The sequence below is a fragment of the Nicotiana tomentosiformis genome, chromosome 3 (assembly GCF_000390325.3).
Source record: "Nicotiana tomentosiformis chromosome 3, ASM39032v3, whole genome shotgun sequence".
Classification (NCBI taxonomy): Eukaryota; Viridiplantae; Streptophyta; class Magnoliopsida; order Solanales; family Solanaceae; genus Nicotiana; species Nicotiana tomentosiformis.
Window position 1 is genome coordinate 115,735,425 of NC_090814.1, and position 18,004 is coordinate 115,753,428.

The window sequence follows — 18,004 nt, forward strand, 5'->3', positions numbered from 1 at the left end:
CACAATGCAGCATGCATAGCCCAATTGAAGGGAGGACTCATAAAAGGAGATAGGACAAAGCACATTTCACCAAAGTTATTTTTCACACATGACCTTCAAAAGAATGGTGATATCAATGTGCAACAGATTCGTTCAAGTGATAATATGACTGATTTGTTCACCAAATCTCTACCGACGTCAACCTTCAAGAAGCTGGTGTACAAGATTGGGATGCAAAGGCTCAAGGATGTGAATTGATGCTCTCATCAGGGGGAGTTAATACGTGTTGCACTCTTTTTCCATTACAAGGTTTTGTCCCACTGAGTTTTCCTTGCAAGGTTTTTAACGAGGCAACCAAAAGGCGTATTATTAAACATATGTACTCTTTTTCTTTTACTAGAATTTTTTCCCACTGGGTTTTATTTTAGTAAAGATTTTAACGAGGCACATTGTTTATTGAATAGACATTCAAGAGGGAGTATTATGAATAAAATTATACTTTGAGTGAATGTATATCTTTTAAAGAGTTTGTTACTTTGTGGCTAAGTCATTTTTCTCCTATAAATAGAGGGTCTTACCCCATTGTAATTCATCCCAAAATCAATAAGAATTATGTGTCTTCTCTCAGCAATATTGTTCATTCTTCTTTTATTGTTTCATTTCACAATCTACTTTTTCCCTTCTTTTTAGTTCTATCACGAGTTTCACTCAGTTCTCCTCTTATGCCAAAAATCCTTAATATCTCAAATCTGTTTCTTTCTTTATTTCCGATAAGTAGTTCTGTTAAACGACACAAGTATCTTGTGTTACTTCAACCATTCAAATTAGAACTACGAATTAATAAGTGTGCCTTTACATAAAAAACTATAACCCATGTATTGACTTTTTTTTTTCTCAAAAAAAAAATAAAAAAAATTGTCAATACACATGGGTGATAGGTCTAACACCAAGACTTTTTGGCTCATTCTTTCAAATCACACCATTGTTTGTACTCAAACTTATGTTAAAAGATCCATAAGTGTCAAGAGAGAACATTGAAAGCATGAGTAGCGCGAGCAACCTTGATAAACACGTCCTCTAAAGTTGTATCAGCCAAACCCCAAGCATAAACCGTGAATTTACTCTTTGCTTTCTCAACTGCTTGAAATACATCTGCAATTCTAACCTCTTGCTTTGGCAACTCAAACTTCTTGTGTCCCAGATATATGGTATATCTTGTTGGCATTTGGGGATAGGCGTCGCACCATGTGCTCCACTTCTTCCTCATTAATCGATGGTGTTGTCATTGTAAACACATAAAACCCTCCATATCTTGCCTTCAACTGTCACCCAACAGGGGATGATATGGTCAGAACAGTTTGAGAATAAAAAAGAAGCAAATAGGGAGGTCAAAAGAGCAATATACTGACTCAGCCTGGTAATCATTACTTTCCAAAGCCTACCAAGTCTTCATTTCTCTTCATTCTTACTTATGTGCGCACATTATTATTATTAGTATCAGAAGAATATCTGACTCCAGTAGCTCACCACAGCATCAACAATAGAAATATACATAATTAACAAAAAATTCTTAAAAGCTTGGAATTACCTCTTTGGGATTTCCTAGGCACTGCAAGCTGCCATCAACGAATATTCCTAGTCGATCACATAGATGCTCTGCTTCTTCCATGGAATGGGCTGAAATGGTTAACCTTATGAGTAGTCATACTAATAATCTCATTAACCAGTGGTAAAAAAGGAACAAGGAAAGAATTCAGGTGTGCAAAGCCCAACATATGCTGGGCTGGGATGTGAAAGTCACATATGATTAAAGTGGAATAACAAAAAACTAGTGTACAATGAATAATATCCCGTTGTCAGTGTTTTGAAGATTACTTTATATTGTTGTATAAAGAACAAGCAAAATTGGAGAAACACTAAATACAATTGGTTAGAACTACCCTAAGTTGCACAATGTTTTTTCATTTCAAAGGTGGGAAACAAAGAAACAAGAGAAGTAATGTTAAATTACTTGTGAGAATAATTGCTCTATCTTGCTTTGCACGTTTGACAACATTCCACAAGTTATGTCGCGAAGCTGGGTCCAGTCCGGTGCTGGGCTCATCCATGTAGACTACCTGGAAATTTTCATAAACCACAAGAATATCAATACACATAACTCCGAATGTCTTCCCATGAGGATGAATGGTAGAATTAACATACCTTGGGATCTCCAATCAGTGAAATAGCAACACTTAGCCTCCTCTTCATTCCTCCACTGTATTTACCAGCTTGCTTGTCAGCAACGCCCCCATGAAACAAGTTGACACTCTTAAGAGATTCTTCAACCGCCTGTACGCAGAAAAGTATAAGTAACCAAAATAAAATATATATCTGCTTTGGATGAGGAGTCAAGTCTATCAAGATTTTGTCTTTCAAGTTACCTCGACAATTCGTTTCCCATATTCCTATAACACCAAAACATGAAGATTACAGGAACTTTAAGGATTTGTTGTTGGGGGGGGGGGGGGGGGGGGATCAACCAATTGCTTGAGCTATTGATTGAACAATATCAGTAAAGATATCCTGGGGTTGAGGAATAGAATCAATTTAATCAGTAATGCTAGTCGGGTGTAACTTAGGCTGAATCAAGATTCCTTTTGTAACAGATTTTGGATGATAAGTTTCATTTTATAAGCATTGATAAGCCAGAGTAGAAGTGAAGAAGTGAGCCATTAACCTACTTGTGTCAAGTCTGCTCCTTTAAGATTTTTAAGCCTTCCATAGAAAAGTAGGTGCTCCCTTCCTGTTAATTTTTCCCAAAGCAAGCTGATATAAATTCTGAAACGAAAAAGACAATTAGTATTAGGACACTGATATTTGCAGGAAGGGGGAGGGATCAAACGTCAACTTGACTTGAGAGAAAATCAATTTTTACTCATGCTGCAGACATACACCCATGTTGGTGTATATCATATCCATGTCTGTTCGTATATCCATACCCTGAGCATATGCAGTACCGGAGCTTGGTTTTATGAGCCCAATCATCTGTTAGTAAAAAATTCTCACTCAAGGGTGTAGAGTTTTCATTTTAGCAATCTAAATAAATAAAAAACGAATCAGTTTAGTATACAACACATCTGACAACAAAACAAAGGGCACTCAGAATGTGATTTTAAAGTTATTCACATCCACATTACTGACCATATTAATAAAAGTAGTTTTGCCAGCACCATTGGGACCAAGCATACCAAAACATTCCCCTTGCGGCAAAGCAAGTGACAATCCTCTCACTGCAAATTTCTCAGGGTTTCCATCTTTCCCTGGATAAACCTTTTTCAAATTGTCACAAATGATGGCATGAGTTGTGCTCGATTCAAGTAACTGTTCAACTCTCTCTCTCTGTTAAAAGGAGGTTCCATACAGTTAGTTTTGTAGATAGGAACAAACATATCCCAGGAAAAAGCGTTAAATGTTTAATTACCTCCTGAGCAACATCAGGTTTCTCCATTTGTACGAAAACTTTAGACCTCTGCGTTAGTAAACTATGTTTCCTGAAGGAATGTGAAGGGTTCTTTCGGGAATTCCACAAGAAAAATAGGGTATCTTTCCCTGATGATGCAATCTGATCAACGTAATAAGAAAGAAAGAGAAACCACAACCACTGCACTAACATAATTAGTAGGACCTCCTTCATCCCATTTTTTCCATCACTCAGATCATTCCATCTCATACCATCTGTTCCCATGTAATTACCATTTAAAGCATATTGGGAAAACTCATATAATCCACGAAAAAGAGAAAATCCAGGATATAGCTCCATAACTATAATCCAGCCTCCTAGAAGTTCATGACAGCATTTACCAGAAGATTAGTACACAAAAGTGAAAAGCAAAGGCAAAATCCTCTGACCAATCTTTTGGCCTGTCCTATCCATCCTTTCTCAGACTGTATTATCCTTCCCTTAAACAATATTTAGTATTTTCTGAGAGCTCTAGGTAAGCAGATAAAACAGACAACTACACTATTAAATTTCACTGTAGAAATTGAATGATGCAATCCCCTCAAAAGGTCCCTAATGAAAGGTCAGTACAAATATATTGCTTCAATATAACAGAGTTATCATCGATTTGGAGGGTGACTAGATGGTGCAACTATAAAAATCATGATTTATAATTCCCGCTAGACGATCAAAGAGTTGGCAAGACAGCCTTAATATTTCTGAACTTACTGGGAAATGATTCGTCCTGGAGAAAGAACTGGTAAAGGAATGCTGCCAAGAGTCCATTTGCAAACACCATTATATAGCCGATGACTGTTACAACGTCAAGTAAGCAGAATTAGTTATATCATGTTAGTTGCTGAAAGTTAATAGGAAAAATTGGTTCATCCTTCTCATAAACGTTCTGTTTCATATGCAATCCTTGCAATATTAACAGCAAATTCTATTGCAGAAATCAAACCTGTGGCTGTCTTAACATTCGAGAAAAACGCAGCAACTAGGAAAGTAAGGGACACTTGCAAGTTTATGTAAATGAAGTAAAACACGAACTGGATGCTGTAATCATTAAGCAAAAAGAACTTCAAGCCTGCAAAAGGGATAAAGGGGAAAAAAGGAAATTGTTGTCAGGCAACTCTAGTTAATAGAAAGGACTCAACTGAGTAGCTGTAGGATTACCTACTAATGAGCCGAAAATCACAAAACATAACATGTATAGAGAATATATGACCAAAAAATAAGCATAAGAAATCATCCAATAGGGACCATCTGCAAGTCCATGCATTTTCATCATGATTCTTAGTTTCTGCTGCTTCTCATAAACTAGAGCTATCAAAACAACCTGCAACAATAAATATGACGAGCATAAAAATTAAATAGAATCATATGATAAATAGAAAGATAATATCTGTATAAAGGCTAATAAGTATATGCAATTACTGTATTACAAATTAATAAGATAAACTTAACCAAGCATGATAGTGTTTTAAAGAAAATAAACAGCGAGGAGTTTCAGAGATATGATCCTCGAAAACTGCACTATATTCTGAAAAAAAAACTCATGATTGAAAATGTACTGAGTTAAAGAAGCCTGACACTAGAAAAGAAGTTAAAGCCCCTGCACGTTCACTATAATGAATTCTTATTTCTTGGAGTAGCTAAGATAACAGTTTAAGAGGTTTAATAGACCTCACCATCCATTTCATTTTATGTGTCTTACTTTGATTAAGAACGGAATTTAAGAATGTAAAGAAGACTTTTGAATATTGTGATCTTAAATTAAAGGTGCGTATAACAATACCAAAAATACCCTTTCAATCTAGTGGTTTAAACATGACATGCCAATGATGTCATTCCTACCAAGGAGCGTCATTAAGGGTAAATGGGAATGTTGGAGTTAAGAACTTAGAAAAATAGAAAGCGGCAATATTTTTTTTAAACAGACTTATAAGGAAAAGTCATACACATAAATTGAAATGGAGGGAGCAATATTTTCTTAGCTCTTCCATCAAATAAATCAGATTTTCATTCTCGTACAACAATGTTCAGCCAAAAAGGAAAAAAAAAAAGACTTAAAAGTCATATAGTGTGACTGAATAAGGAGTTAACTTTTGCTCCTCATGAATCCAACACATAAAAAGACGTAAATACTAAACAAGGATATTGATGAATGCCAAGAAAGTCGTCTAGGAAATGGATAGCTGAAAAGTTGGCATCAACTGATAGCATTTATAGAAATCAGATTTGACTGACATGATTGAAATGGTCAATTGAACAAGTCCCATCACAATATAACAGAACATATCACGCTAGAACAGAACATATCTATCTGAACAGAACATATTTACTTACAGGAAAAAGTTGTGAAACCACCCATGAAAAGAATAGTTGTCCCAGGATAGAAGCAAAGTCCAGGCTGAGTTTTGTTTCTGCTTTGGGCATTTCTTTGACAAACTCAAACAGCATTCTTGCAGAAGGTCCAAGCAAAACCTGAAGGTAGGCATTTGATACCTGTACATAACATTTAGCAAAATTTAACACATCAGTTACTTAAATAGGTTTAGTACAACTATAACCAGTCTTTCATAAATATCAACACAGATTATAGATGGAGATATTCATTGCACTCAGTCAAGATTAAAATAAGTTTAACAACAGCTATGCCTCAGTCCCAAACAAGTTGGGAAGAAGAAGTGCAATGTGAAGAAAATCAGATGACCTTTGTATTGCTAGTGGGATAAGAAACAGACAACTTGATATTTCTTAGTAATGATCAATGTTGATACAGTATGGTTCTTGAAAATTAACTGGACTATTTCACAATATGATGAGCTCATAATAACATTTGTAAATGCAAATGAAGTTACTTCATCCTGTTCCACTGCAAAGCATAAAGATGATCAGGCATAGAGTATAAGATCAACACAAGTCTCTTTTCAACTTTAAGAGCATACAGCAAATGCTATTTATATACTTGTGCGCGTGCGTGTAGATATGTAAATGCTAACTATTTATACAGACTCACATCTCCAGATATATATATATATATATATATATATATATATATATATATATATATATATATAATGTATTTGAGAGATTAAGGGCACCATAAAGCAGGGGAAAAGGGGAACAACAATATTGAAGCTAAAAAGCACTGAGTTCTCTAAATATTCATCCGTTGCCTAGTCATGCCCTACTCAAGTAAATGGAACTAATTTTCTTAATTCTATTTAGGATTCCCTTTACATTTCTATAACCAAGACAACACAAAATTTACAAGGATCGAGGATAATTTGCATACAGAAGAACATGGCAGTAGAAATTGGAAGGTTTACCAAATTCACTGAAAGAGGAATCCTTGACAACGCCATTGGTAGATTGCCTTTGTCTTTCTTATAGGTAGAGTTATACCAAATACTCACATTGAAACCATTTCTATTTGAATTACGGAAATCATATGCTGAAAAAGAAAAAGAAAAAAAGGATCATACATAGTAAGATGATACTGAAATAGCATGGCTATGCTAAAGGATATTTATGCAAAGAGCACCAGAAAAACCTGCTATTATCTCGTTTATCTTTCCCTCTTGATTCCCCTTCCTGTAACCTTTATAAAGCTCATCATTGATCTCATAAAAACTGTTATGCCACAAGTGTAGACCATTTAAGCAGCTTATCTCTGTAGCAGAAAATTAACAAAGCTATAAACTATACATAAACCCAATATGGAAAGACATAAACTTGTTTGTGTGGAAGGGTCCAATTTTCTTTGACAATACTCCACCACTCGTATATACAGCAGCTTTCCTAGACAGGGTGTCGGGCGATGTTCTTACCTTCCCATTGATTACAAACATGTCAATGTAAAAACTAAGAATTCAATTGGGTGGTTGAAAAGTACATATGGGGCTGAACTACAACATGTAAAGCTAAAAAGATCTTTCGTAATAGAAACTTATCCCACTTGGATCACACCATAACCATGAAATGTAGACTCAACTTCTATGGCAAAAGCTTAAACTAATCCTACGTCACTTACGCACCAATAGAAGCCTACTTTTTCAGCCTAAGCCTTGTGCCTTTTCCTGAATTTACACATGCAATATCACATCAAAAAGTTTAAGGTTAGTCAGAAAGCAGTAATGATCATAAATCTACTACCTTGCTGAACAGCTACAGAACCAAATTCTAATGGCAGAAAAAATGTGGAGTTCGGAGAACACTGCGATCAGACGTAGTAGACTGGAAGGTTGGAGAAGAAAGCTGCCTCAAGAAAATTCACATACTCGGTGTGTGACTCGGAACCCTGAAAATTAGAAAGGTGATTCATCATCAAACAAAGAGTAAATTTCAACCTATGTACGGTGAATCTCAAGGGAAAAAGAAAAATAGAATAAGCTAAATGGAGAGAGACTCACCAAGATATTATAGGCTAAGCTATAGAAAATGTCAGAGGAATTTAGAGTTGCTCCACTGCTGAACAAATTTCTACCCATACCTATCAAGTTCCATATTAATTGAACATACATTAGAAACAGTATCAGAGAAAATACTCCGCTCACATCAGGTATACATACTAGGATCAAAACAGTTCATACTTTCTCCAAAAGTCTGATTACTTCCAGTGAGAAGTATAGTAGCTGGACAAGAACCCGACATTTTGCACGAATCATCGGGCAAGTCCTCATATGAAATAAAATCAGTTTGAACAGCACGATACTTTGATGCTGGTATCTGTAACAAGGGAGGCCATTCCGAGGGGCTAGGAATCGGACAGTTGCTGGCTTGGCCCAAATCTGAATATTCGATACCACATGCTTCTTCACATTTTCCATCACCATTTTTGTCTACACATTTGCAGCCACATCTGTTTGATGGTGTATCCAAATTTTTGTTGACCAAATTTTGAATGAGAACTAGCAGTAAACAAAGTATTATAGGGACAGTGATGAGGCGAATATTAGACTTGACATCTCGTTTCTGCAATAAAATGAGAAGGGAATAGTAAACATACCATTTCAGACTAGAATCATGAAATGATATAAAAACTATTCGATATATAAATAGTACATTTTTACCTGAGAAAGTCTACTTAACAAAAAAAAAATGATCTAATTTTTCCATTAGATACAAATAGAACCACTTAACTAAAAAAATTATTGTTCTGACAAAACCGAAGAAGACCCAACCATTAAACGTCAATCATAAATAGCTAGATATATACAAGGGACTATAGTGTACATAATATAAGTACAAGGTTAGTGATTTGTTAGCTAATTAGCTAGATATATAAATAGAAGCAGTTCTCTTTGTACGAGCTAAGCTCATTTTCAGTTCTTCTTTTTGCATGTGAGCTTCCTTTTATGTTTTAGCTCAACACCAACAACAGGCCAAAGAGGTAACTAAATCTTGAACTTGAATTCCAAAAAGCAGATAAACTCAATTTAACCAAATATTGAGATGGTGTAAAAAACACAGAGAAACAAACCTGAAAAATCAAATTCTTTCTCAGCAAAGCATTGGCTTGAGTCCAGAAGCTTGCAGGACCATGCACCAAATCCGCCATGGTCTGAAACTTGTTGCAACTTATTTCTACGAGAGTTCAATTCTTCTTTACAACCAAAAATAAGGGACGTTCTATTTTTTAATTGTTTGAAATAATTAGTTACAATGAGTTCATTGGGCAATGTTCATTTTGAGAATTCAGAATTGAAGAGACACTTCACTGACTTCATCGGATCTCCTTTATGTAATAGCAGTTGAGTGCCCTCCTTTTTTGGGGGACAAAAACTCCCCTTTCATTTCCATTTTTTCTGGTTAAAAGGGGATACCTTAATGACTATACCCTTTACATTACGCAGTTTATTTGTTCTTTTCTTATTATTCAAATGATCGATTATAAATTAATCAAAAAATAGATAAATTGCCACCTAAATTTTGTTCGACCTTTACTCTTATTCTTGTCTAAAGTAATAGCATGTCCGACGAAGCTTCTAAAATAACTTATTTGGGAATATTTTTCTGAAAAGTATTTTTGATAAGAATTAGTTTGTGTATTGCTCATTAATTTGAAAAATACTTATTATGAGCAGCAATTAGTGTTTCGCCAAGTTTTTTAAAAAGTATTTTTAAGTGTATTTTTCTCAAAAATACTTTTGGAGAGAAGCTATATTTTTCTGCTTTTCCAAATTGTTTCTACTTCTATTCAAAAATATTTTTTTTCCTTTTAAAAATTTGACCAAACACTTTAACTTTAAAAAAAATTAATTAAAAAAAAAATTATTTTGGCCTTGGGGAAGCTGGGCCATACAGGCTATAACTTTTACTCGCACAAGCAACAATCTTAACTAGCTAACTACATACAGACTTTGCATATTAGTTATAATAGTAGCTAAGATCTGACATTGTAAGTTACGTCTTTAATAGATGTCGAGTACCACTACACTCATTACTCACTTGGGATAATAAGTTATGTACTCATTAGAATAATTAAGATAGTCTTTATAAAAAATTCAGTTATATAAAATTCAAGCTAGAAAGCCTGAGATGCATATATTCACCAACGACTATATTGTCTGATCATCAATTTAAAATTTTGAATAGTTAGAAAAGGAATACGTTTATTGGTTTAATAAAAAAGGCAAACTTAAACCGCTGATGATAGCTTCTTAACTGAGCAGCACTACTAATTAACAGGTTTCGTTTAGCATTAATTATCCAATCTAAATAAATATTCACTTATCAAAGCTTAGCTCAAGTCCATAGTGGTTAAGTTACGTTCAAGTAAACTTACGATGAGATTCACCTAGAAACATGCAACCAACTATGAGAGGCCATTAGACTGGCAGCAGCTTCTGTTCACTTAAAATCGAACGAAGATCCAAACAAATTAATATTGCAGTTTATAAATAGATTGCTTGAAACTCGATCTTTAGCTACGTGCACAAAATAAAAAATTTATATGACCAACTTTCTTTTGTTGCAAATTAGAGCAAATCAAAAATAGAAAAAACTCTTTTCTAAGGGTTAACTTTTTTATAAAGTGATGTATATGATTTACATAATATTCTTTTAATAATTGGGAAAGCGATATCATCGTCCATCGCTATAGCACTTTTAATCGTTTGGCTGTAACATAACCAATAAACAAATATTATTAGGTAAAGCCAGTCTTAGTAGGTAATGGGCCAATCAATAATTAGACAATGATACCTAAATCGTGCTTTCATAAAGTTTGCTTGTAACCCACTTAACAGAAAATTCTCAAATCTCAATGAATCTCCGTACCAAATAGCAACAGAGAAACATCAACAATCCAGTATAATTTCATTAGTGAGGTCTGGGTAGGATATTGTGTACGTTGACCCTACCCCTACCCTGGGGTAGAGAGCCTGTTTCCGATAGACCCTCGGCTCCCTCCCTCCAAGAACTCCCCACCTTGCTCTTGGGGTGACTCGAACTCACAACCTCTTGGTTGGAAGTGGAAGGTGCTTATCACTAGAGCAATTCACTCTTGTCAAAACCTATGGAGAAAGCTGTAGAATTTTCCTGCATCGTCGTGGCCAAATCTTTCTGAGTTTTTGTATTGGATTTTTTACCTAGCTATACTATAGTAGAAACCTATTTACCATATTTATTTAGATTCCTTATTAATTACTTTATATATCTATATTTACAAGTTATATCCAAAACCATAAAAAAAAAAATCAAGATCCCTTAATTTTAGCATGTCAGTTATACGACATACATCCCCATTTTCAATAATCCTCCCCTACATTTAAGATTTTGTTTCTTTTTTCTCTCTTTTTTAAGAATCACCCAAAATCTCTCTTTTATTTTTATACCCCCTCCCCCCAAATTTCGGACTCTTTTTCTTTTTCAATGATTTTCAAACTCAATTTCTCTCTTTCTTACTAATCACCGAAAATCTCTATTTCTTATTGATACAATGCAGACGAAATTCGGAATATTGCTCTACAATCAAGTTGTGAGTAAGTTTTGAATCTTGGTTTCCTTCTTTCTAAAATCTTTATTGTATGTGACTTGTATATGATATATCAATACCCAAAATAATACTCGATACAATACTAATACAATTATAATACGATTATATTAGATTTTTAGTGTAGAATTCTGATTGAAACTTGAAGAAGATGAAGATCATATTTGTATCATAATTTTTCAGAAATGTATCGCGATTGTATTATAATTGTATATTTAATGTATCGCGATTGTATTATAATTATATATGTATCTCAGTTGTTGCAGGAATTGTATTACAAATGTATGATAACTGTATATTCATTGTATATTATTACGAGCAGTTGTGAGTTCATGACGAATTTCACAGTTTGTATCACAAATATATGATAATTGTATATCAATTTATTAGTATTGTATCATGTATTATTTGGTATTAATGTACCAGATACAAGTATGATACAATTGTGATACAACTATGATACAATTATGTTTTAGGATGAATATATCTGATACAATTCATAGAGAATATAAGTAAATAAATTTCTAATATAGTATAACTAAATAAAAATCCCTTTTATATTTCACTGTTATACTAGACCGTTTTAAGTGATAAGAGTTTGACATTACTTATGGTTTCAGCTTCGTTTTTTTCTTTTTCAAAACTTATGGTTTCAGATGAAGACTAATAAACGTGATAAGATAGTTATTAATCCGTAAGTACTTACTCATACCAAATATTTATACCAAATCAAGTAATTTAATTTCGATAGCTAAAAATTAAAATGACAATATATATGTATTTCGTATGCTTTATTACCCTTCAAAAAGTTCACACTAAACAAAATAGTCATTTAAAAAAAATATTCCAATATTTTTAGGAATAGCCATGTAATTAATTTTTTAATATTTAAAAATAATTATTTCATTATTTTCTAGAATTTAGGACTCTGAAATCAATTAAATTTTCTTATTGAATTTTTCCTTATGTGATTAAGAATTACTTTTCGTAATTATATTTGAACTTCTTTTGCGTATGGACTACGTGCAACATCCATATTAAGACAAGCATCACCTAAAATTTTAGGGTGCTTTTTATACATGTGGACAAAGAGTTTGAGGTGCATATAAATTTGTTATTTCATTAGCGAGAGATATAGAAAAAACACTGGAAAAAAATTAAAGTAATTCTACGATGTTATGAAATAAAGACTGTAAGTAAAAACAAGTATAGAGAGAAAGTGATATATTATTCAAACTTCAAATTTATGTACATAATGAACTGAAATTTTCTCTATTTATAGAAGAAAGCAAGATATTGTGTAAGTTGCTTCTGTGTTGTGTAAGTTGCTATTGTACCAGATATAGATAATCTTCTATCGGGGGTAATGTTTATCCATAACGGAGTACCGAAAGGATAAGCTCATTGTACCAAATATAGATAATCTTCTGCCGGATATGATGTTTATCCATAACGGGGTACTGAAAGGATAAGCTCATTGTACTAGATATAGATAATCTTCTACCGGGTGTGATGTTTATCCATAACAGGGTGTTGAAAGGATAAGCTCATTGTACCAGATATAGATAATCTTCTATCGGGGGTGATATTTATCCATAACGGGGTACTGAAAGGATAAGCTCATTGTACCAGTGTCATGACCCAAAATCCCACCACATGAGTCGTGATGGCACCTAGTCTCTAAGACTAGGTAAGCCGATTTCCATTACATTTTTAAAGCCATTTTTTTAAAACTAACAACGAAAATAATTATAATATACAACCTCCCAAGACTGGTAGTACTGAGTCACGAACTCTAACTGAATACATAGAATGATCACAAGGACCGAATATACAATACTGTTTGATTACAAGTTAACAGTACAATGAAATGAAAAGACTCCAAGGGACTGCGACGACCAAGCAGCTCTACCTTCAATCCTTACGATCCTGCTTTAACTCTGCTCAAGTCCGTTATCTTCAATACCTGGCTCTACACAAAAATGTGTAGAAGTGTAGTATGAGTACGCCACGGTCGGTACCCAATAAGTATCAAGACTAACCTCAATGGAGTAGAGACGAGGTACAGTCAAGACACTCACTAGTCTAATAACCTCTGCAATATAATATACAAAATACTAGGAAACAGATAGCAATAAGGGTAGGATAAAACAATCAGTGGTATGCGCATCAAGACAACAAGAATACCATAAACATCACTTAATAATTAATAATACATGTACGCCCAATTAATTCAAGTTTTTCAAATAAATATCCTTCACATAAAATTCTTCCAAATAACTTTCTTTCAAATGTAGTTTTCTCAAATAATTATTTTTCAAATATAATTCTTTCAATAAATCTTTTCAAATATAATTTCCTCAAATAATTATCTTTCAAATAAAATTCTTTTATATAATTCTTTTTTAATAAAAATTCTTCGAAATAAATATTTTAAATATAATTTTTTCAATTAAAAAGTCACCATGTGATACCTCATTTCATAATCATAAAAAATACGGGTCTCAGTCCATTTTCATATTTTTCGTAAATACGAGTCTCAACCCATTTTCATATTTCCACGGTATCTCGTGCCCATAATTAAATCATATCACAACTGCACGGACAATTCACGTGCCAATTATCATCATCATTTCATCACAGCACCTCGTGCTCACATTTCATATCACAACTGCGCGGACAATTCACGTGCCAAATATCCTCATTATTTACTCACGGCACCTCGTGCCCACATTTCAATTTATAATCTGCCTGGCAATAGCCACAGGCTCTCAATTTCAACATAAATCAGATTGTTATCAATTTACCAATAACAAGATAAATTGCACAAGATATAAAAGTAAACACAAGAAAATCACAACATCACATGAAAATTATCAACACCACAACCCAACATTATCACATATCGTTCCTGATAATAGCCACCCTTATCGCTCCTATTGCCACCCTTATCACTCCTATAGCCACCCTTATCGTTCATATTGTCACCCTTATCGCTCCTATAGCCACCCTTATCGCTCCGCCCAGACAATATTCTAACAAACACAACAACAGTGAAATGCCACCCTTATACCCACATAATATCAACGGTGAAATGCCACCCTTATCTCCCCAAAATAATAACTCACACAACACAATAATTTACACGGAAAATTAAAACAGCAACATAATAAAATCAATTCATATCACAATTTGCCCAATGGCCACAACCAAATTTCAAAGATATAACAAAAATTAATTAATTTCATAACAAATAGCCCAAGGCTCCACATAATGTGTATAACACTCAAAAAAAATCAATAGAGATAGAAATTACTCAGCATAAAGCAAAACCTTCATTAATGCAAATTTAGATAATTATATTAATACTTATTCTTAAGCTCGCTTAAATTAATTATTTGCATAAAAAAATTCATATTGGAATTAATTTCCAAAAAATATTAAACCAACAATACTCATGAAATTTCATAAATATTTCAAGTAACAATCACATCAAATTATCATATAAAAATAAATTCAACAATAAGGATTTAGGCATGGCAAACAGATGATTTAATAGTTTTCCATAATTTTCTAATTTACTACACAATAATGCCTAAGACTTTAATTCAATGAATTTTGCACGTATAAGCCCGAGTACGTACTCGTCACCTCGCGTACACAGCTTTTCACATTTCACAAATGGCACATAAGACTCAATGCGTAAGGGGTAATTCTCCCACTCGAGGTTAAGCAAGACACTTACTTTTTTGAAGTTAGGCCGATATTTCAAAATACCCTTCTTGCTTGAATTGACCTCCGGACAGCTCAAATCTATCCAAATTAATTGTATAAGTCCATTAAAATTCGCCAGAAATAATTTCGGATAATAATATGTCGACTTAAAAATTTATTCCAAAAAGTCAACAAAAGTCAACGCGGGACCCGCCCCTCGGAACCCGACATAATTTTCATGAAATTCGAACACTCATTCCGATACGAGTTTAACCATACCAATTTTATTGAATTCCAATAACAACTCGACCTCCAAATCTTAAATTTTCGTTTTTGGAAGATTTTACAAAAATCTTGATTTCTTCCATTAAAATCCGAATTAAATGATGAATATAATAATAGATTCATGAAATATAAACACTTTAGGATATAAAACACTTACCTTAATCTATATGGTGAAAATCGCCTAAAAAATCGCTTCAATCCGAGCTTCATAGCTCCAAATATGTCAAAAATGGCTGAAACCTCGAAATATAGCTACTGCCCAGGTATTTACTCTTCGCGATCTCGAAGTACAAAGATTTTCAGCCCCAAAATTGCTCTTCGCGATCGTGGAAAACCAATCGCGATCGCGAAGAACAAACCCCCCCAACTCTTCCATACAGCCTCTAGTATAATGGTCATAACTTTTTGTACAAAATTCTAAATTGCAAATGGTTTAACTTTATGAAAACTAAACACCAAGTTCTATAACTTTCATTTGTTTCTCATCTCCCAATTCCTTATAGATTTCTAGATATAAGTTTCCAAAATCAGCCATGTGCAACAGAGATTTCCAAACTCTTCCCAGACAGCCTATAGCGTATCTACCATAACTTTTTGTACACACTTCCAAATGATAAATGGTTTAGTTTTCTGAAATATAGACATAAAGGGCTACAACTTTTATTTTTGGATCATCTTTAAATTCTTTATAGATTGCGAGATATAAGCTTCCAAAGTCGGGTCAGTGCAACAGAGATTTGTTCTATGCGATCGCGAAAGAGCTTCCGCGATCGCGATTCACAAGGCCCCAAACTGATGTTTGCTCTTCGCGAACGCGACCAAAAGTTCGCGATCGCGATGCACACCTCTGTAGGCAGAAACTAGCAATTAAAAATGGCCTAGTAATGGTCCGAAACCACCCCGAAACTCACCTGAGCCCCTCGGGACTTCAACCAAATATACCAACAAGTCCTAAAACATCATACGAACTTAGTCGAAGCCTCGAATCACATCAAACAATGTTAAAACCATGAATCACACTCAATTCAAGCCTAATAAACTTTAAACTTTTAAATTCTATATCTTGTGCCGAAATACATCAAATCAATCCGAAATGACTTCAAATTTTGCACACAAGTCATAAATGATATAACGAAGCTATTCCAATTTCCAGAATCGAATTCCGACCTCGATATCAAAAATTCACCCCCGGTCAAACTTTTCAAAAATTCAACTTTCGGCATTTCAAGCTTAATTCCACTACGGACCTCCAATAATTTTCCGGACATGCTCCTAAGTCCAAAATCACCATACGGAGCTATTGACATCATCAAAATTCGAATCTGAGGTCGTTTACACATAAGTCAAATCTTCGGTCAATAATTTTTTACATTTAAGTTTCAAAAATGAGAATTGTTCTTTTAATTAAATTCTGAATCTTCCGAAAATCAAACTCGACCACACTCACGGGTCATAATACATATTACGAAGCTGCTCAAGACCTTAAGTCACTAAACGGGAAATAAATTCTAAAACGACAAGTCGGGTCGTTACAACCAGATATAGATAATCTTCTACCGGGGATGATGTTTATCTATAACGGGGTACCGAAAGGATAAACTTTTTCAGGAGACTTATTTCCAATAGAGTAATAAATAGATAAGTATATTTACGGCGGAGTCACATATAGGAAGCTTATCTACAACGGAGTACTAAATGAACATCCATAATATAATATATTTATAACACTCCCCCTTGGATGTTCATTAAAAGATAATGTGCCTCTTTAAAACCTTACTAGGAAATACCCCATGGGAAAAAAATTCTAGTGAAGGAAAAAGAGAACACATATTTAGTAATATGCGTAACTAGTTGTCTTATTAAAAATATTATAAGGAAAACCCTGTGGGAAAAACCTTAGTAAGGGAAATAGAGTATAGAGCGTATTTTACTCCCCCTGATAAAAACCTTATTTCAAATATTTGAGTCTCCTCATTCTAATCTTGTATACCATCTTCTCAAAAGTTGAAGTTGGCAAAGATTCGGTGAATAAATCTGTCAGATTGTCACTTGAACGGATTTGTTGCACATCAATGTCACCATTTTTTTGAAGATCATGTGTGTAGAATAATTTTGGTGAAATGTTCTTCGTTTTATCTCCTTTTATAAATTCCCCTTTTAATTGGGCTATGTATGCAGCATTGTCTTCGTATAAAATTGTGGATCTTTTATCACATTCCAAATCACATTTTCCTTGAATAAAATGAATCACTGATTTTAACCATACACATTCCCTACTTGCTTCATGAATAGCTATTATCTCAGCATGATTTGAAGAAGTAGCAATAATAAATTGCTTTGTGGAGCGCCAAGATATGACAGTACCTCCACATGTAAACACGTATCTGGTTTGAGATCAAGTTTTATGTGGATCAGATAAATAACATGCATCTACATAACCAACAAGATCTGCACTACCTTTGTTAGAATAAAATAAACCCATATCAAGTGTTCCCTTTAAATATCGCAATATATGCTTAATCCCGTTCCAATGTCTCCGTATA

At 33.9% G+C, this 18,004-nt stretch overlaps 1 pseudogene; it reads right to left on the reverse strand.

Annotated features, from left to right (window-relative positions):
* Nucleotides 1-780: 780 nt before the first annotated feature.
* On the reverse strand, nt 781-9,285 carry LOC104108098 (ABC transporter A family member 7-like; annotated as a pseudogene).
* Between the last annotated feature and the right edge of the window lie 8,719 nt (nt 9,286-18,004).